Raw genomic sequence first — 21867 nt, forward strand, 5'->3', positions numbered from 1 at the left:
CAATGTCCTGTATCAACTCTGCAGAGACTTCATCACTGCCGTGTACTACTCACCAAGAAAATACATAGATGGGGCAGACCTGACTGCTTGTCTCAAGCACCTCCAGCAATTGGCTCCCTTCTGCAGGGCTCTCGGTCGGTGGGAAGAGCTAAATGTCTCCAGAGGGCAAGCTGTAGGGAAAGTCTAACTGTTAGGTTTAACCCAAATTGCACTAGCTCAAATTACTCTCTCAGCTGAGTATATGGGGGATTTAGGGTTGATCTTCTGACTGAAACGCTGTTTATAGGTACATAAAGAGAACAAACATGTCCTAAAGCCTCCCCATTTGGCAAAAGGTACAAAGCAGTCATCCTGCCTGTGCTGTCTCAGGCTCAGATCTCCTTCAACAGTTAGAGTATTGGGGACTGACAAGGAGATGAAGAGACATAATGTTGCTATTAGGGAGGCACTGCCTCATTAAATTATTAATACACTGCTGTTTTTTTTTTTCTGAATGATGTTGAGAAATTATTGTTTGGAGAAATTAGGATAAAATAATAGGAAAAAAAATTAGAATCATCAGGAGTTGGTTCCTGCAGACACTGGTTACTCATTTTCACTCTTGCATTTAATTACTTGAAGCTATTGTTCCAAACTTTATCATAAAAAACTCTGGCCATTTAGGATGACCAAGCACACAGACACATGGATCTTCAGTCTTCCTGAATACAGAAGCAGAATAAAATCATAAATACTGAAGTCATCAAAGCTGCATACTGCAGGAAGTAAATATATTAAAAAAGAAAGAGAGCTGGATTTGGAAATACTTATATTCTGTTGCAGTTTACAACCTCATCCTTTACCTTGTACAAAAGATCAGTGCTGGGATCTGTTTCAGCAGAAACAAAGAAGTCTTCTAAACCTGGCAACAAATTGTGTGCTGTGTGAAACTTTTTGTCACTGGGCTGGAAAGCAGTGTAGATTCGAGGTCTGCCTCAAATCAGAGTGTTTTTAAACTTCTTACACTGTGATCAAGTTCAGCCCCCAGTTTAGGATTAAGATTATGAAATGTTACAATTATGTAATCAGAAATGACGACAGCAAATAAAGTAGCAAGCTGTTAGGGTAAGAGGGCTTTTCCAGCTACAACATATATGCCTTTATTTTAAATATTCTCTATCCAGAATTAAAAGATCTCTGAATGTGATAGGAGAGCAACAACTAAAAGCTGGAGATGCGAATAAAAAATAATTGACTAGATGCCAAACTTAGAGGAACAGGGCTCTTCAGAGCTGCTGTGACTGCAAACTGAGATTGATGCTCTCTGTTTGAATGTGTCATGTCCTATGGGCTTTTTGACTCCCAGTCCCATGCAGTTTTTGCAGTATGACCACTACAGCCAGAAAGTTGGGCCACTCTTTACTACTGCGTGTGAGAATTCCAATGAAGAGAGCTGCCATTTTTCCCTTACAAATTCTCTTATATTGCAGGTGCCTACATTTCAATCTCATGAATAAGCAAATGTGATCATTGATTAGATAGGAGTTTCATGCTGTTCTTCTGACAAAAAAAATAGGTGTCTCCTTTGCTCTGCCAAGATTTGGGCAGTTGTGAACTTGGTAGGAGTTTGATTAAAATGTAAGTGAAAAGCCTGAGTGCTACCACTTCAGTTGCAGCCCCAAGAAGCACACAGTCATCTGTAGGTATTCTCATAATCAGAATTACAGAACTGCTTGATCAGAATCAGAATTCCTTGATTCCAAGCAATACTCTGAACCTTCAAACACAGGGGATAAAGAGGTAGATCCATCTGCAGACAGACAGATGGACATAGGGGAGCGGTGGCACTGAGGGTCAATACCATTGGTGCTGTCTAAAGGCTTGATTGTCATTAAAACACTCAAGTACCATGAGTACTATGGAGCTCACTGAGGGCTGGAAAATCTCCCTGTGGACGTTAAGTAAGTATTTGAGCTGTCAAGTAAATTATATATTTGGGCAATGCCTCCAATTACTCCTGATTTAGCTAGTTAAAAAGTAATCTGGTTAGAACTGTATAACCCAAGAATTTTCATAGTCTAAATATAATTAGGCATAATTAGGAAAAGATGACAGCTGGTAGATATGATTTAAACATAGGTATCAGTTAAAACCATTTTGAACAAGAGGAGGGCAGTTAATGTCAGTCAGTCCTTTAATCTCTCCTTCACAATTAACTGTTTTCTCTCCATCATGCATTCATCTCTGCAGTGCATTGAAATTTCACACTCCAGTTCATCCCGTGTTTACCTTTTGAGTCTTGCCAGTTCTGCTATAGCTAACTAAATTCATAGGTTCTTAAGGCTATCTTTATATATTTCTGTTCTGGAGAGGAATCCTGGTTGGTAGATGCCATCTAAAGATAGAAAAGGAGATGAAGTACTGAAATAAATTGCACTGCCCCAGGCTTTTCTATTTGCTGCAGCCTTCCTGCCATTGCAGTGCTCTGCCTTTGGACAGTTGCCTGCACTGCTCTGCAAGCAGCTTTGCCTTGATTGATGACTCTTGTGCTCTTCTCTCTGGGGCTGAAGATGCCAAGATACGTGCCCAGCACTATCCAAAATGGCTAGAGGGGTTAACTCACATCACTTAACAGCCTTCCACTTGTCTGACTCAGGAGTGATGCTGAGAGGTTTGGAATTTGGCTTGGACCAGCCATCCCAAGCCTGTAAGACATGAATTCTGGGAAAAAGTCAGAAACTGGGGCCATGGAGTACAGCTGGGGGGAGATTCCCAGGTTACAGAGCCTTGTGGGAGATCCTGGAGGAGCGGGGAAAAAGTGAAAGTTTCTATTGCTGTTCACTGGGCAGAATAATCACAGCCAGCAAGCTGAAGATGACAAAGCTATGCCGTGTTCCCATGTTCAGTAAGATACATGCTTCATAATTAAAGACTTTCACAGCAAGTAATATTGCACTGTGGATTTTATAGCAGTCTATAAAGATGCAGAAGGTTTTGCCTTCCAGGCTCAGCTGGGAAGCCTGCATTCAGGCAGGAAAGTTGTTTGACTCAGCCTGCTCTCCTCTTCCCCCACCTAACACCTCTGCCATGAGGAGCTCACTTACAAAATCAAGCCTCTAATGGGTCAAGGTGTGTGATGACAGCTAGGGAGGAGAAAACTGGATGCTCCTAGGATACTCATAAACACATTGCTCTGTGAGAAATGAATCCCTACAAACTGGTGTTTCATGCTGAATTCTCTACATTTATTAAGATATATTTTCAATTTGAAGACTTCCACAAAGATTTCAATATTTATCATCACCCTTGTGAATCTTCTCCATTGTCAGCTGTGCTCATACCACTGCTGTCCCTTTATTAAGAGCGCTAATAAAGTCCATCCTCTTTGCTAGCTACCTTCTGCTGTGAGATTTGTCAGGCTCACTTCTTCAGGAACTTTTCCTGTCATCTCAAGTGTAACCAAAACTGACTGTTGGGGAAACAAACTATCTCAGATCCACTGAAAGACACCCATTCTTTCTGACTCTGGAACTCAGAAGGATTGCATGTCCCGCAGGGCAGTTATGGCTTCCTTCACCACCACCACTGCTTTAAAATAATAAAATCACTTAAAGATTCTGTAAAGCTTCTCTTTTTCTAGTTGCTTGAGAATTGCCTGATATTACCTCAGGTCAGAAATAATCAGAATAGAGCATTCTGCAAATGACTTTCCCCAGGACACCTCTCAACCCACCCTTTGCAAACCAGAGTTTTCAGCCTCACCTTCTGTGGCTCTGCAGTAACAAGATTTATGTGGCTTTCACTTGCCTTGGACAGGTAAGCCTCTTTTGATCATTCATCACTGCTTTTCACTGAGTAATATGAGCAGCAGCAAGTGCGTATCCTAGTGCTGTAAGAAATAATGTGCTTTCTAGTCCTTCGTGTGTTAATTCACTAGATAAACTCAATGAATTCCCATAGGGATTCATGGATAGTCAACAGCAGCCTAGAAAAGGGGCTACTGTATAGAAAGGGACAATTCTCGTGTTGAATCCATGGCTGCACTGTGTAGATAATGTAAGTATCTCTTATTTAGCTGTCAAAAGGAATGAAGATTTTCCTTTCTCCAGGCCAGTGTGTTAGTAAGTGCCAGTACATCACTGAAGAACCGCTGGGGTTTTTTGGCTTTTTTTCCAGAAAGACCCATCAGAAAGGGCAGGCAGAATAAACACTGTCTAAAACCCACACAGAATGGAGTTTAGGATAAGTGAAGGGATGAAAAAACAAACATACATCCTAAGGACACTCCAGCTCCTGAAGAAACATGTTAATATCACAGTCCTAGGCTCAGATATACAGGGAATATTCTTGTTAACTACCTCTGCCGGTGTTCATTTTGCAGAAATTTTGTAATAATATGAGTTAGCCTAGCCCAGGAGAAAGCAAGATAAATGTATTCAAATTTATCTCAAAAAAATACTTTGTAATGAGATCAGGATATCATTAATTCAGCAAGGACTTTAAGAACCGTTTTAATTTCAGTAGAGTTGCTCTTGACATACACCAGTGAAAGCACTGTGTGGTGTTAAAACTGTATAAGTTATCTTTTTAAAGCTTCTGAAGGAATACTTTGTGTTTCATAGCATAAAAATTACAACTTAAGCGAACTTCTGAAATCCCTGATGAAACCAAAAGACCTTGTTCTCCTTCCACCTTTACTAGTAAAATACTCTCAATTTATACTGACGAAAGATATGAGAATCAACCATCCCAGGTGACACGCTAACATTGACCAGGCCTTACTGAGTTGAGGGTGGTTTGTTAATAGAGGCCTGATCCCAATCTCACTTCTCTCTGCATCTAGACCAGCATAGCCAAGGGCAGCAGAGCTACGTTTGCTATATACCACCAGCGCCAACTTCAAGATGAGTCCAAAGGAAACGTACAGTACAACTGAGAAGCGCAAGGGTAGTATTAGTACAGCTATGTTCAGTGTGTTCCCCACAGATGCACAGAAACTGTAAAGTATACGGGCAAAGCACTCAGTGGGACCATATTTAGCCAGAAAATGTATCTCACAGGAAGCCAAATCATATTTCTTCATTTAACCCAGACTAGTTGAATTGGTATTTGCAAAATGAGTGCCCATTTAGTCACTATTTTTTGCTCTTCCAAGACAAATTTCTCATGGTGTGTCACATTTCCATCTGATACACAAATTATTCATTCAGAAAGGTGTATCACAGTATGTATAGCATATATATTACCTTAAACATGTATAATATCTTAAACATGTAAACTTACATACAAGTATGCAGGTTGGTATGAAATTCAGAATCTGCCTGTACCAGTAATTTTAATGAAAACAAAGGCAACCTACTTTAGTGCATGTCCTCTTCCCTGATAATAGATGGTTCTTGCAAGATTTTATTTTTTATCTAATTTAGACTTCAATCTTGAATACGCAGGTGTGACTATGGATCTACTTAGGCAACTTCAGTAACTATCACATTGACCTTAGTAAGAAGATCTGGACTGTACTGACTTGCCCAGTGTGTCACAGTGGATTTGTGACACAGATGAAAAGAAAATCCATAAGTCCTGATGCACTCCCTGCTGTTCTCCTCCTTACACAACACTTTGTTATGTAAAACTTTTTTTTGTTTGTTTTAAAGAGGAGGGAGAGAGAAAGATGGAACAAAATAACACGATTTTGATCGTAAGCCAGATTTCTGTAGCAAGATGGCAGCAGCGTGTGAAGCGAAGCAAGATTTCCTTATAGCACCATGTGACAAGGCTAATCAAAATAAACATCCAAAAAATAAAGAAATTAAGGATGAGGTAGCAGACTGTGGGGAGAGCAGATGGTTATTTAAAATAACAGCAAAATTTTGCATGCTGAGTTCAGCTATAGCTCCTGTCACAAAATATAGCTGTTAATGGTAAAAAAGAAGGCAGAAACATCATCAGGGTATTTTGTGGAGCTGGCAAAAGCAGAAAGATGAAAAATAAATGGAGAAGAGGGCATTTTAGCCTTCTGTAAAATCTACCCCAAATATCAAGAGTGCTACAGCAGAAGACAGAGACAAAGAAGTGCAGTTGCTGGAAAAAAAGCATCACAATGATTGAATTTGTCACACAACATAGAAAGTCTCTCACAAGCACAGGAATCAGATACTGAGATAAATACGAAACTTTTGCTGAAAAAGTGAAACTCTGTAGAAGTAGAAAAAATGTATAATCTGTAGTTTATAATAGCTTGAAACCCAGGAAGGAGTGCTCAGTCCCAGAGAGGGGTGTGCCAGGTTATTTCAGCTTATTCTAGAGGATTATTCTTATTCCTTAGGATGGGGCAGCAGTCAGGCCTGACAGATGAAGTACAGCCACATTCTCACAACTGCCACTCCGTTCAGGTGTTACTCTGCACTACCGTTGCAATGCAGACTGCCCCTTGGTTTCGCTGTGATACACAGAAAAGAGAGGGGTAGATTATTGCTAGACTGAAAATAATGTTAAATAATAATTTAAAAAAAAAAAAAAAAAAAGCCAAAGATGGGTCAGTTTCCAGACAGGCAGGGGCGTGAGCCAGTTCACTTAAAAACTTCACCCAAATTTGTATCAAGTATCCTGGTAGCTGACAGTCTCTGATTAGGAGCAGTACATTCACTCAGAAATGTTACTCCCCCCTCAGAAGGGTTGGCAGTCAGCTGAACATCCTCGGTTCATTGGCAGATACCATTCCTTGGATTGACCCCTTGAAAGTTACCCTTGAAGTATGCCTGGTTAAAAAAATAAAAAGCCAACCTCCTTCTGACACGACTTTTATGACAAACTGAACTGCATGAAAAGAACTTCCCTCTGTACAACCAACTGCTCGAAAACAGTGTAGGCACGTGGGTGGGAATGGGAGAGGAAGCTATCTCAAATAGTCCAAAAATACCTGTAACTTCGTTGCTGATTCTCTGGCACAGAGTGCAAGCAGGTTGCTATTGTGCTGCGCCCTGAGATCAGCCATCCAAGCAGGGTCAGCGGAGCAATGACATTAACTCAACAAAAGACACATACGCTTTTCTAAGTTCACAGAAAATACCTGTTTTCTCCCAAGCCTCAAGCTCTGAACCACTTTTTACTCTGAATCCCTCTCTAAAGCTAAATAATAAAAATAATAATCACAGGCTGCAGACAAACTGCTTCATTTCTACAGTTAAAACTTTCAGAAGTGAGCTGTCAGCACATTGAAAGAATGGAAGGCAGCCGGCTCTGCTCTGCGCTATTAAGTGTTTTTAGCACACCAGACACTTTAGGATCTTGGCACAGTGAGAAATAAATGCAAAGAAGCATTTTTTCTGTCTCTTGCAGAGGAGGGGGAAGTAGAGGGACATATTCTAAAGCCTCAAAATCTGGAGATGACAGTGACATAGAGGATGCAGCTGTATGCTTTTTCCAAGAATGATGGGTTTCCATGGAGTTCACACCACACATCATCTGCTCTTTTGTTGGCCATGTGTAGTACCCACCCCTGTCTGGCCCTCTGGATGCAGGAAACCCTGCCAAGACTGTGTATATTTTAAAGATGTAGGTAGAGCCACACAGCCCTCTCTCTGACACCTGTGCTCTGGTTTTGTAATCGTATCTCTCAAAAACGTGAAAACTGCCAGGTTGGATCACCCCCAAGGTCCATTTACTCCACTCCCTTTCACCAGCAGTGGCAGTACCAGCTGCTTTGGAAGAAAGTGAAAAAAATGCCTTGAAATGCCTTGAGTACGGCAGGCTGGGCAGAGACCCTCCGATCTGGGAAAATGCCATCTGCCTTATTATCTGAATGTTCCTATCCTTCCTGTGGGTTTTCTGCCCTAATAAAAATGGCTGGGTTTTCCAGGGCTGTGAGACAGCTTTCCTAAGAGTTGTTTCACTCCTTTGCTGGGGGCAGGGGGTGGAGAAGGAAAAAGTTCAATTTTAATTTTATTTCTAGATGTTTCTGTTTCTTTATTTAATATTGCCTGATTAAAAGGGATTTATTGAGTAGAAATATTGTTTTGTAAAGCTGATTGCATCTGCAGGGACTGAGGGCAGGATAAATCTCATCACTAACAGACAGAACAAGGATATTTCCAGGGTTATGTTATGCAGATGGGAAAAAGATGCAAGTAATCCAGAGCACCACCCCAGAACCCCAGTTTGTAAGGCAGATGAGCACAGTTAGAAGGACCCAGGACAAAAAAGAATAAGGAAAGCTGTAGGAGAGCTGACAGAGACAGTATTCAATGCACACAGGAAGCTCTGTCTCCTACGTATCACAGGCAGATGCAGTGAGTCATGCTGCTGTTGGAAAAGCAGAATTATAGATACATACACATGTATAATAATAGCCAGTTTTCTAGTTCCTGACAGGGCATTTGACTAGAGCTCTTTGGTCTGTTTAATTCAGTTTTGCAAATATATCCTACTTCAGTAGTCTAATGAAACAAAATATTATAGCTTTCCTGATTGCCCCAGGCCTTGAAATTCAGCACAGAAACTTCACTACAGAATCAACCTACCAGATTTCACAAGAGTCCTTCAGATTTGAATAATGGACACCTGGTGAGCTTCTGTGTTAGATTTAAAAACTTATTGCACTTAGCAACACTTTGAATAAGTTTCTTTGCAAATTAATTGGCAGTGTGATTAATTTCTTATTCCTGTACTCAATACAATGATTCAAGCACCCATGTGAATATGGAATGAAACATAGGATCAGACTAAATATAAAAGCAGAACAGGAACAATGACTAGCAGTGTTTTCTTGCTTTTTTTCTTCTGAAATTATAGTTCTTGCCAAGTTTTACAGCTCAAAAAATTTGCATCTACGCCTCTAATGCCCTAATAAACATTTGCTTTGCAAAACATCCAAACTTGAAGATTAAATTAATAAGTGTAACTCCTGAAGATATTAGGGAGGCTACTGCCTCGTTTACAGGTTTTGATTTCTTTTTTGAAAAGCAGAAAATCTCTCCATCAATGGTTGTCTCTCCATAGGCTGCTGGCTCACTCAGGTAAGTACCAGCCAGGTTCCAGGTAACCTTCAGACTGCTTTCAAATTATTTGGCTTCAGGGGACCTGAGTGCTTAAAGTATCTTGCCCTCTCAGGCCTTGTTTTCTCCTCTACCCAGAGGGCTCAAAAAAAGGAAATGACCAAGTAACGAATTTTCCTCTCTAAATTAGCATGGGTTCCTCCTGCTCAGTGCCACATCACTAATCCATCACAGGAACTATTAGGACTGGAATTAGAGGACTTTCTGAAGGGAAGTGCCCAAATTAGCAGGTATCATACTGTGCCTGCTTTGAGAAACATACACAGAAATGCCCCCTGCCATCTGGCTGGTACCACCTAATCTTCAGACACCTTCCTTGTAAACAGCCTGATCAAGTTTTACTGAGGTTTTGATCCCAAACTTGGATGTGATGTGGCCCCTTCTGAAATTTGGCATGTTGTTCTCATACCAGCGCTGGCTGCCTAACATTACAAAGCGTCACCAGCATTTCTGTTCCAGCCCTGATGGCAGTGCAAATGTAGATACAAATCACCAGTGTCAGACAACACAATAAAAACAAGTGATGTTAACTGCCTACTTAGCCTGATGAGCAGCACTTATCTTGCTCATCATTAAGGGAATAATAAAGCAGATTTGGATTGGATGATTTTTAGGAGTTGCCTGCCAAAACCATCATTTTAAGCAAAGTCAGCAACTGTTGTCAGAGCCCAGGTGCCCGGCCTTAGCAAAGCTTCCTTTGGGTGTTCATCTCCAGGCACCTGAACTCGAAACACTTTTATCATTCACCTTTCTGCTGCCCACCAGGATCCCTCCATCACCCACAGAGCTGCTGTCACTGATTCCACTCAGTACCAGCCATTCGGATGTGGGAAGGCAAATGCAGGATGGCTGTTGCCATACCAGGGTTTTAGATTTGCCTCCCGAGCTTCCGGCGAAAAGTTGCTGTCATTAAAGCCTGCTATTTTCACAACACATCTAGACACTGCATTTTATCATTTCCTTCTGCATACTGAACTTGTTACTCAGCACTATGTGTCTGTCTGACTCTCACGGATTCCAGTATATGGTTTGTTAGCCATAGGAACAGAGAATGCAAGATCAGTGTCTGTGAGGGATTTATAACTGAAACAGAAACACTGTGTTCTCAGCAAAGAACTGGAGGAGATGCAAGAATGAAAATGGGGGTTGTGGGAATACCTGAATCCTGTCTCACTTGAATACTTGGTGTGGTACTAAAAAGGCAGTTAAGTGTTTTCTTCTGATTGCACAATTATACAGTACTGAGATGTTCTTATCTGTGAAGCATTTGAAGCTCCTCTGTTATTCTGTTGTTGTGAATTTTTAATTACTACAATTTATTTTAAAATCCTGTAAGGAAGTTTTGTCATCTACAACTTATTTGTGGTAAAAACTGGCGAAGCTGTCTTAGATGGGATTTCTTCCCAGTAACAGTCCAGCAGGACCAGGAATACCATCCATTGCTGTTGCAGAGTACGAAATTGAAAGAAGATTGTAAGAAGTAACGCAACCCAGAATCCAGATCCTGCTCCTTCCAAAAAAAAGCTCTAACGCCCTTTTTTATAAGGTATCACATCCAGTATGCAGAAGGAGGGAGCAGCTGTCACCTCCAAGTTTGCAGAAGTCCCAGCTGAATCCATCAGCCAGGACAAAGTGTGAGGAGCCAGCTCAGAGGCAGGTAACACTCAATACTGCAAAGCCTGCTGCTACGGAAGCAATTACACCTCTAAGGCTGTTTCCAAATGATTGCTAATGCAATAAAGGACACTAAAAATAAGTGTTTTGTTTGTAAAACAGCAGTCGCAGGCAGTTCCAATTAAACACTGTGAAGCCAAATATTTTCCAGTTATGATTATAGCCAATAATGGCACTTCCTGATGTTGAAGAAATTGGAGTCCAAATTCAGCCCGCATTACTAAAATCTATTCTAATAAGAATATAAACCTGAGCATAACTCCAGTAAATTAAGCTCCCAATATCCCCAGGGTGATTTCTACCCCCATTACCTTTTGCACTTCAATCTCGTCCCTTAAAATCAGTTAACAATCATATATGTGTGTGTAAGCCAGAGTGGATGGAAACTGAAGATGTGTAAAACTGTATACTAAAAAAAAAATGGATTGATTTAACAATTTATGTCCTCAGAGTGAGCCAGTGGTCACCTGTGAAAAGATTAGAGAACTAAAACATTCAGACTAGAAAATATTACTCCTCTGCTCTATCATATACAACAAAACCACAGAAAGAACAAGTACAAATAAATGTAAATCTATGCAGTTGGTGCTGCTAGTGCTAATGCCTCAGCCAGGGAGAAATAGTGTCAGAGAAGGAAAGAGATGCTGCAAGAACTTTAAAATGCACTGAATTTCAGGTGTGCAGGTATCCAGCACCCATTATCATCTTAGCAGCTGTAGCATTCTTAAAAGAAAGCCACTGTTACATTATGAAGTCAGAGCTACGTTTAATTACTCACAAAATCAAAATTTTGAATTTTGAAAGAAGGAAGAAATTGTCAGGGAGTAAAAAGAAGACAAGTAATCAGTTTGCATTAAGCTTTCGTTGCCCTCATTTCCTAAGAGGACCTGAATTTGTAAGCCATGTGAACTCTGAAATCCATGCAAACACTGGGTCAAGCCATGTGGATTACAGAGTGTTTACATTCCGAGGCTGAATGCAAATGCACAAAAATGCTTGAAATGATTATTCTGAAGAACATTTAGGTTTTCAGTTGTTGACATCAAGAGAGCTTATAAAGCAGCAAAAAGACATCTCTTACATCGAGCAACATACATTTGGTATCTGATGCTTGATCTCAATTACCTTAGTTATAAACTTCCATTAATGTTCTGAAGAAACAAATGAGTACAATATAGTATCTCTTGGCAGAAGACTCAATTCAACAGTAAATTGAGGAAAAAATTCAGACTCACAATGCAATAAAAGTCATAATGAAAAGCTTTTTCCCTCAGCTGCCCTCTAGTTATAATAGGTCGCATCATTTTACAATTACATTACCTTAAATGATCAGTGGTTTTTTTGCAATGTAAATAGCAATTTTTATTCTAAACTGAAGACAAAAGAAAGCATTGTATAAAATAAATAGTTATATGGTATGAACTGTACTGCCACATAGACAAAGTGTCTCTTTCTGATTGCACTAGCATGAATTAGGAGAAATTCCAGTCACTGAATTTACTGTATTTTGTCCAGTGTCATAAAACAAAAGATCATCATCATGTTCATTTGTCTGTTGATTGAAGTGCTGTATGTTTTTAACAAAAGAATAAACGGAGAGGCATATATATTGTATTGATTGTTCCAGTAAGATTGTGATTTTTACATTTATTTTCTGGAAAGTTGTTTGAAACTTCATTGAAATTTCTATTACGAACCTGAATTTTATTTGTGTTGGAGTCAGAAGTTTCATATAGCTGTTGTTAGAATTAGTTTTATATATTAGTCAGGAAAACAGGGACAAAGCCAACTAATCAGCAATTCTATGCAACAAAACTGATTAGAAGAGCGCAATTTTGCATATGTCTGCCTTGGTCATGGTGAGAGCAAACAGAAACTGTTCCGAATTTGAACAATTCAGAAATAATCCCATCAAGACATAGAAATAAGTTAATATACTAAAGTGAATAGCAGCAATAAAAGGTAAAACAGAAAACAAAAGAGGATTAGTTTTCTTAACAACTCTGCTAAGATGACCCACAGAAGAATAACTTAAAAAAATTTGAAGTGGTGAATGCACCTTATTCTGGTCCTGGGTTCTGACTGTAGATGTAGAGGAAAGATCATCAGCACTCCCCGTGTTGAAGGACATTTCCATACGTAGGTACAGAAACACCTGAACACCTTTTACGAAGGGTGGAAAGATGCCCCTACCAGCCCACCTTTGATCATGGAGAATATTCAGATGGAATCAGACTCCCTTTAAATGGAAATAAGTTAAATGAATGCAGCAGAAAGAATCTTTAAAACAATTTCAGAAAGTCCTGTACACAAAATGGGGAGAAACTACCACTTCTGTGCTGTGCCCTTGTTGGAAAGCCACCACAGATCACCACAGCTGGACACTGTCAGAAAGGCAGCAGCAGATTAAATGTTCCGTACAAGACTAGAACTTCTGAAATGAGAATAACATCAAAATCCTCTGAGGATGAAAGTAAGGCAGCTGTAAAAGGACAGCAGTCATGTTAGTCCCACAGCTAACTCTACAGTCATGTTCTAACATTGAGGAAAATCCTTCCCATAAAAAAATGCCAATTATGAGAGCAGTTTGTAGGGGATCCTTTAACAAAGGCAGTAAATGACCCAGCATTTTAAATTTGCCGCAAACCTTACTTTTTCAGCTCCTCATTTTAGATCTTTCTCCTTTTTGGCTGTTGAGCATTTGGCCTTTAAATTAAGAAATAAAACGAACAACTGCAGAGCCAGATACAGGGGAAGAAATGACAGCATAAAAAGGGAATTTCAGAGAAATTCAGCTGATAAGCAGGTTTGGTGGAAGGCTCTTGTACTCAGCAGAGCTGGATGACTTCACCCTCTGACCAATGTCAGGCGATTCTTCTAAGGTCACACAGTATCAAAAAACGCTATTAAAAGTATCAAAAATTGCTAGCAGATATAAGTTCTGTTCTAAAATTACCACAGTTGTAAATATTTTCTAGTGAAGGCTTAGTCATTGGATTGAAAAATTGTAGTGATTATGCTTAACACCACCAAAAGTAGAAAGCACTTCAGGTAATGGCTTCCAAAGAGGATAAATAAAACACTGGGAATAAAGCCTTTCTTTTCGTCTTGAAAATATTTATCATCAGTACAGGAGAAATTCAGAATTCTGTTGTGCAGTGTTAATAGGAGCCATTATAGTACACCTGAGCCCCAAATTCCCTACTGTTATAGCAAAATTTTTTATTCTTATTATTTTCTTAAAGTATGCTGTACTCTATTATATCGCAAGATGTGTAGAGATTCCAAATGAACTTTCATTTGCTTCTAATAGTGAATAAGAAAAGGAAAATTTTTGGAAGTCAGAAATTGATTAAATAATTCCCATTTTGGGAGCGCTAGTAAACCTAGGGCCTAACTTAGTTCCTCTGAAGTTGTTGGAAAAAAAAAAAAACAACCCCAGAAAACAACTGTTTCTTTTCGGTTTTAATCTCTCTTAGCAGCAAAGAGAGCTGAGAAAAGAGCTGTGTTCTGAAATACTTGGAGTTAGCTCTGGGTGTAAATTTCATGAATGTATATTAAAGACATCACATTTTCCTTCACAGATATACAGTCTTTAAAATACAAATGCACAGATACCTGATGTGAGGCATGTGACTTCACAAAACATCCCCCAACCAGGATGACGTGAGTAGTTAATGAATGCACTGGCGTTGTGTGGAAGAAGGGCCAGCTTTGCCATTATCTCATCCAGACAGACAGAGGGACCTTGGCCAATAAGAAAACTAGCCAGTGAAGGAAGATGAGAAAAAAAGGAGATCTTTATCCTCTCTAATTCTTTGCCCATGCAGTACTTTCTCTTGTATGCTAAATGACCTCCAGGGCCTAAGATTTACAGATAAATACAAAGTGGCTGAGGGAATCACAAAGCTTGATGTTGCCTAGGAAATTCTTAAATTACTTCTCTCCTCCAACTGTAAGAGGACAATATGTAGCAAACACTACTTCTTTATCTCCCATTCCTAATGGCTTCCTAAGGGCTGATCTAAAGTCTCCTGAAGCCAGGAGAACGACACCCACAGACATCAGCACATTCTGTATCAGCGTTTCTTTTGGACAGGAGGTCTTTTTCTAGTTGGAATGTAAGAAAAGTGTAAGTTTTATGAATGAGGTAAGAGAAAGAGGTATTTGATTACTCTTACCTGAACTGCAGGATGAGTCAGTAGCACCAGGATGTGTAGGTGGGATCTAATTCAGCCTAAGCTTAGTCTTCCATGTCTCACATCATTGCTCCAATCTACAAAGAATAACCGAGCTTTTAGACGTATGCCCTACACTCACAAGATAAAATCAAATAGATATTTTTTGTAAATTTACCACACAGCTAAATGATAAAGTTACAGATCATGAAGGAAACTGGGGCCTTCCTATAATTTAGAAAATTGCTTAAATGTGATACTTTACCTCTGATATTGTGTCAAGGAACACAAAACCAGTGTGAATGGCTGAGGCTATTGAGAAATCCTAAATAGGAGAAGTTCTGTTTCCTTCCAAAAAGCTTACAGTCACAGCTTGCTGGGAAAAGCTGTCAAATGTGCTAACTGGCTTTGTTGCTAACGTGATTATGCAAAGTAGATGATAGTAAGAGTGCTACCCTGTCATCACTTACAATGGCATCTGCTCTCTTTCAATTTTATGTAATTTTCATTGAATTTAGGTCCGTCAGGTTGCCCTGCCATAGAATTTGTGTGAAAATGAGATCCTTATTCTAAGCAACTGATGCAGTTGAAGGAACAGGATGTGTTAAAGCTGCTATCCATTATGCAAAGGGAGTAAGATTATTCCAAAAATGCAAAAAGATAAAATGTATTTAAATGTGCAGGTTTTCAGTTACTTTCATTCCAGAAGAAAACTGAGGCTACTCTAAAGAAGAGGTCTGTAAATTACAGCTGGTCTCTGAATACTCAACGTATGTGTTCACATGGGAATTACGATATGTAGGTAAAACTTCTTACAGACCTGGCCCTGCAAATAATGCATTTGGTAGGAATCTGAGATGGAAGTTGGAGTTAATACTAATTGCTGCTATCTTTAAATAGTAATTTTGGGGTAGGGAATGCTGAGAAAATTAATAATTGGTAAAGCAGGACCAGTAATTTGAAGATAAACAGTGATCATAGGAAAGCAGTACAGCACTATGACCAAGTCAGTGTGTATCAATCCACTATATGTTCTTCCAAGACCAAGGATAGGGTTTAATTATGCAGTACTTCTTGCAGTGCAGAAGGTGATAATTGAAATTTTGGGAGGGAAGTAAAAAGATACTGATCCAGTGAGAGGCTTATGCAATTAAGTCTCTCACAAAGGTAACACAGAATTTGCCAGACTTCTTAAGCAATAGCTTATGGCACCATTGACTTTTACATCAGCTTGTATCGTCTCTGTATAATTTATAAAATCACTGATTTCATATACAAGCAGCAAAACACTGGAATAAAGTTCTGCCTGCTGAATCAGAAGACAAACAAACAAACAAAAGTCATGATCTTTTAGTGAGGGCACTGCAAAAGACAAGTTATCTTCCAGTTCTCCCTCTACCAAAATTTATGCATACTGGCAGAGAGGGCTAGAAACAGGGCAGAAGTAAGTCTGCATTTTACCATCTAGTAACCTTGCTAAGTACAGCTATAACCAACAGGAATAACATTGTAGTCTTCCCTGATACAAATAAATCCCCCGTGTCATGGGTGCTGCTCACCCAAGGTCTTCTAGCCATAGAAGGTCCTGAGGAGCCACAGGCAGGTACTGCCTGTAATAGCTTCTGAATTGTTCTATGAATGACAGCAGGAGAACACATTGGATGACAGACTATCTTTGCTTTGAAAGATGGGATTTAAGAACGAACTCCTTGTATTTAAGTAATATTTTCATACAGTGATATCAGTCATGACAGTGTTGACTGCAGCTTTTCTTTAAACCTGTTTATTTATTCGAGGGTTTTTCCTTCCTGAGATGCCCTAGGCATGCACATGGTGCAAAATGACATTTCATTGGCTGAAAAAATGAAAACACTTCCATGCTTCAAATCTAATCCAAATACTTAAATTACTGCTATGATTTCTCTGGTGTTTCTGTGCTGTTTTAGAAGGAATAACTGGCTTTGAAATATGTGCTGTAAATTACAACAACAAAAAAGTAAGAGCTGCAGGCCTGGAATATAATAACCAACTGTCTCCTGTCTCTCCTTACTGATGTCCCCTTAACTGCTGAATAAGTAGAGACAAGAACATAGCCTATATGAAATTCCACCTCCATTGATACCAGTGGATTTTTGTTCCCCTTAGATTTAAGCATATCTATTGCAGTTGGTTTTAGCATTCATTAAAGACAGTGGATTCATTGGTAATAATGAAGGCCAAAACTCACAGACTTTAGGCAACTCCAACTGAAGCTGGTCCTGATCCAAGACAATAGCATCTGTCTGCTTGAAAGCAACCTCTGACCTATGTTAAGAGCATCTCCTACCAACAGAGCCACTATAGATAAATTGATGATTTCTTGGAATCCAATTCATTCTCCATGTGACAAACTTTACTTCATACACAGTGAGGAATTTGCTTCAACAGGTCAAGTCCCATTATCAAATATACTGATTTATCAAGTATTCACTTCTGTGAGTAGTTATGTCCTTCACATGTGAGGATTAATTGAGACAAATCCACTCATGTTAGTCCTGCATGGTGCTACAGACATCGTCAGTGCAAGCCAAATTTCAATTTTCAATTCCTGCAGTTTCCACAGATTTCTGTAACAGCATTGCCTGGCCTGCTGCAGCTGGAACCTGTTCCTAACACATCATAGTTTGCCAATGCATAGGATCCATTTCAGGAAGCAACCTTAGCAATGTATATCATCCAGATGTTGTTTCCTAACAGATGCTGCTGAAGGGCAGCTGTGAATGTCCTCAGGTATTCAAAGTTGAAACGCAAAAAAAAAAAAAAAGGCCTTAACATTATCCCCTAAATCCCTGACTTCCCTTTCCCTTCCCATAAAGGCCTGCATGTGCCTATAGGAGCACATCTACTTTGTGAAAAACTGCTGCCACCCTTCAGCACAGCGTAAGGCTGAGTATGAAGTGCTGTTGTTGTTTTATTGTCCACTGGTCAGGTTTAGTACTTGTCTGTTGTATTTCTGAAGATATTTTTTTATGTTTATGCAAGGTTTTTATTTATTTATTTATTTTAAAGTAGTAATTTTATTTGGAAATGTGGATAAGAAATAATGCCTCAAAGAAGAAAATGGTTATTAGAACAATCCCAATTGTGACACTGTAACTGTTAAGGAAACAAATGTCCTGAAATGTATACTGACCAGACTGGACAGTGTGAGTTTATCTTGGCAGGCAATTTAGGCACTATCAGTAAAAATCACCTTCAGAAAATTGTGCTGTGAAGTCTTCTGATGTTGGCTTGGGACATCCGGGCATTCATGAACTGATTCTTGTGCTCACCTGGAATTGGTTCATGCAAAATTCACTGGTTCTTTTTTTATGCTTCTTTGTCAGCCTGGGACATGATGTATGTTTTAAACTGAAAAATGAGTAAGACGGCTTTTCTTTTCCCACTCCTCACTCTGCACTGTGATGTTTCGAAGCATAACAGCAGCAATAATGAATGCCTCTGTGAGTGCTTCGAGATAATTATTTGAGCTGTTTTCAATCTATTTTTCTAAGGCTTGCCATCTGATGCCCATCTAATATGTCGCCACTCTCTGCTGGGAGAATGAGCACAACAGATCACAAGGGAGAAGTTCAACTGAAGAACATATGTCTCATCAAACAGAATGTATCCTCTGTTTGACAGCTGCTTCTCTTCTTTATACTGCTTCCCCCCACCACCTTATTTCGAACCAACTGCCGTATTTTTTCCCCTGTGAGAAGATCGCTAGGCCAAGCCTAAGAGTGCACTCCCTGTTCAATATTCCAGTTTGAAACAATCAAACACACCTTTTTTGCTGAGAACTTGGGTAATTGGAAGAAACCTGGGGAGCATCTTCTTGCCTCTTGGCTGGAAGAAGCAGTGCTTCTCTAAAGAGCTCTGTGTGAAAGGGCTCTAACAACACATAGGCTTCTCATCTTTTTGATTCTTCCTTCTTGACAGGTCCTATGGGAGAAAAGCAGATCTATTTCAAACTACCACCACTGATAGTTCCAACTCCCTATCCAGCTCTGCTAAAGCAAAACTTCCCACACATTTCACACTGAAATAACAGATTTTGAAAGTACAGGAAAAGCTTACAGATCAGATCAGATCAGAACTCTTCAGGAGGTCCTTATCAGAAAGAATATTTTATTGGGAAATATTGAAAGATGTCAAGGCACTGAGATTACTCTTCTTGTTTGAGGGTTTACTGGCCCCTGAGTGATTTGGTGCAGGACTAGGCCCCAAACGCATGCATTTCTGCACGTAAAAATCTATGTATATAATGAAAATTGTCATAACTTTGTAGATAATCACCCACTCTGTCAAAACTGAAGAACAGCTATGGCCATTGACACCCGTTCGACATTAAGCAGCAATTTCTGAGCACACACCTCAGCTTTGGCAGTAAAACCTGTCCAGAGTCTTGAACAAAATGCAGTGCTTCTTCTCAGTATCTGTAGAATAAAGCTGGTGATGGTCATTAAGGCTCTCAAGAGTTTTCATTTACTTACATTAGAAAAAATATTTTAGATTCTATTCCAAAGATGCACTAAAATCAATTAGAAAATGTTAACTAACCAATTTTAATACAAGAGTATTCAAATGTTATTCCTTTTACAAATGTCCATGTGACATACATAAAGTTAACGGGTATTCAGAGTGAAGTTTTTATTTTATTACAAGCACTAACACATGGTGTTCAAAAATAATGACAGAAATAGTTGTAGCCATATTGCTTATCCCAGAAATCTGATTCTTTTAGAGAGAATGGCAAACGCTATGCACAATTCTCGGCTGTTCAGACTTCAATGCCTTATGACATACCATGTCTCTCTTGGGGCAGAGCAAAGGGCTGAGCACCCTCAGTTGGTATAATAGTCAGCTGTATTTCTAAGAACGAGAATAGCCTAAAATGTGGGAAGAGAAGGAGAAAATCTAAATTTCGCATGTCTTATTATATTGCTGAGGCCTACTTAAAACTGCAAGTAAGATTTAAACCTGAACAAGCAAAGGGTAAAACTGTCAGAATCCGAAAAACATGTTCAGTGAGGGGAAAAAATAAACATCTAGAATATAAAAAGAGAAAAAATTAACTCTGGTCCTAATCCATGCAGTTGCTGTATGTGGCATAATTACATGCTCCCATATGTTTCCTAGAAGCATTTGAAGAAACAAGGAAATTTAGACACAGGGAAATGTAATTATTTGTGATTGAAACAAAATAGCAACCAATTTATGTATATGCTCTTCCTGTTGAATTAACGTTATTCTACCGAATTAAATTATTTTCATGTCCTATTGTACTTTCAGAGGTAGCCATATGTTTTTCACATTCTACTTTTTTTAAGCATGAGAATTCAATGACATAAAAATTGCTATCTGAGTTGATACAGTTATTCCCTCTTGATGATAGCATTTAAGTAGAAGCATAATTTGACAGATGAGAGTGTTGAAGCTAAGCATTTCACGCAGACTTAAAAAAAAAAAATTATTCCTGTATAACTTTGAAAACTGCTCTTTTGGGGGACAATTTTTCTACTCTGTAATTTACTTTCTTTTCTTTCGTCTTTCATTTTTCTGTGCCTAGAAACATGTGTATGAAAGCAGGAATTTAGTTGTTCAGGAACTCATTTACTCCTGCTGTGCAGTCAACACGGGAAATCATAACCCTCTCTTGATAGCAGATTAAGACTAGGTAGCAGCATAGATCAAATAAACTTTGGAAGATTAAACAGGTCTGAGAGCTTTATTGGATTTAGGGCTGGATTCAACAGGAAAGTATGTGGATTTCTACTGACGACCAGCAACTTCTAGCTGATGTATAATTAATTATGGCTCAAAATGAGGAAACTATTGTGAAGACAAAACCATGTGAAAGCAGGTTTGCCACAGCCAGGATGTGGGTACAGAGCCAACAGCAGACAGAAAAGGTATTTCTGGAGAATCCTGGCGTCTTGATGTGGAAAAGCCATTCCTAAGAAGATCTCTGTCACTGTGATTCAGGCTGTCACAGAAACAGTGATTCCTGGAAAATTTCAACAGCATCTAAACCAGACTGAGTGAGAGATTCCTCTCCATTTTCTACCTGAACCCAGGTAGAAATCGGAATTGGTATCGAGGCATTCATATCCAGCATCATAGAATCATGGAATCAGAGAATGGCTTGGGTTGAAGGGGCCTCAACAATCACCCATTTCCAACCCCATCCTTACCTCCAAACTTCCCAAGGCTCACATGTTTTGGGTTTCACTCATTTCAAATGTTTCCTGAACGTTAATCTGCTTGAGGTACGAGCATGGTATACATGAGTTTGTTAATTGAGTATCAAATGTGCAGAAAATTCCCATTTCTGAAAGTTGCATTTTCACCTTCCTAATTATTAATCGGACAATTTGCATGAAGATGTCTTTTTGCTCGTGAGTTTCTGCCCACACTGTTTTATTACTGACTCAGAGCGGTTGTCCTTTACATATATGCCATTTGTTATTGAACTGATTTTTATGTCACCAGAAGGATTAACATCTCAAGTGAGCAACTGGAAAATCTGATCCCCTGAGTGGCAGAAGCCCTGATGTGTGCTTGTGTGGTGATAACGGCCAACAAACCAAAAAAAAACACAATCCACACCTCAGAGGAATTGCTGTGTTCTCTTTCTTCCCAAATGAAACACCTTCATGCCTTAAATGACGAGTGAAGGATGTGAGTTCTGCACTTCTTCAACACATGAGGTGTAGTTACCTATTGTGCACCAGCGGCTCCAAAAAAAATGACAGCGCCGCGACGGTGACGAGCAGTTGGGGGGACTGAGGCGCGCAGTGCCTTCCCCACGTGAAATCTCCCTTTTGGCAGCGGCTCGAGCGAAAACCTGAAGTTAAACCCCCTCAGAACTGCCTCTGCTTCAGCACCGGGCCCGTAGCGGCGCTCCGCGCCCAGCCCGCCCCTCCGGCCGCCAGGAGCCGCTGCGGGGGGCGGCGCGGGGG

General features: G+C 39.6%; 1 long non-coding RNA gene across 1 annotated transcript; it reads right to left on the reverse strand.

Moving 5' to 3' along the window:
* Positions 30 to 19343, reverse strand: LOC110408293. Its single transcript, XR_002444283.1, has 4 exons — positions 19279 to 19343; positions 18691 to 18847; positions 14888 to 14982; positions 30 to 170 (listed from the first exon to the last, which is right to left on the reverse strand). It is a non-coding gene; the product is annotated as an uncharacterized LOC110408293 (long non-coding RNA).

The sequence above is a fragment of the Numida meleagris genome, chromosome 19 (genome assembly GCF_002078875.1).
Source record: "Numida meleagris isolate 19003 breed g44 Domestic line chromosome 19, NumMel1.0, whole genome shotgun sequence".
Lineage (NCBI taxonomy): Eukaryota > Metazoa > Chordata > Aves > Galliformes > Numididae > Numida > Numida meleagris.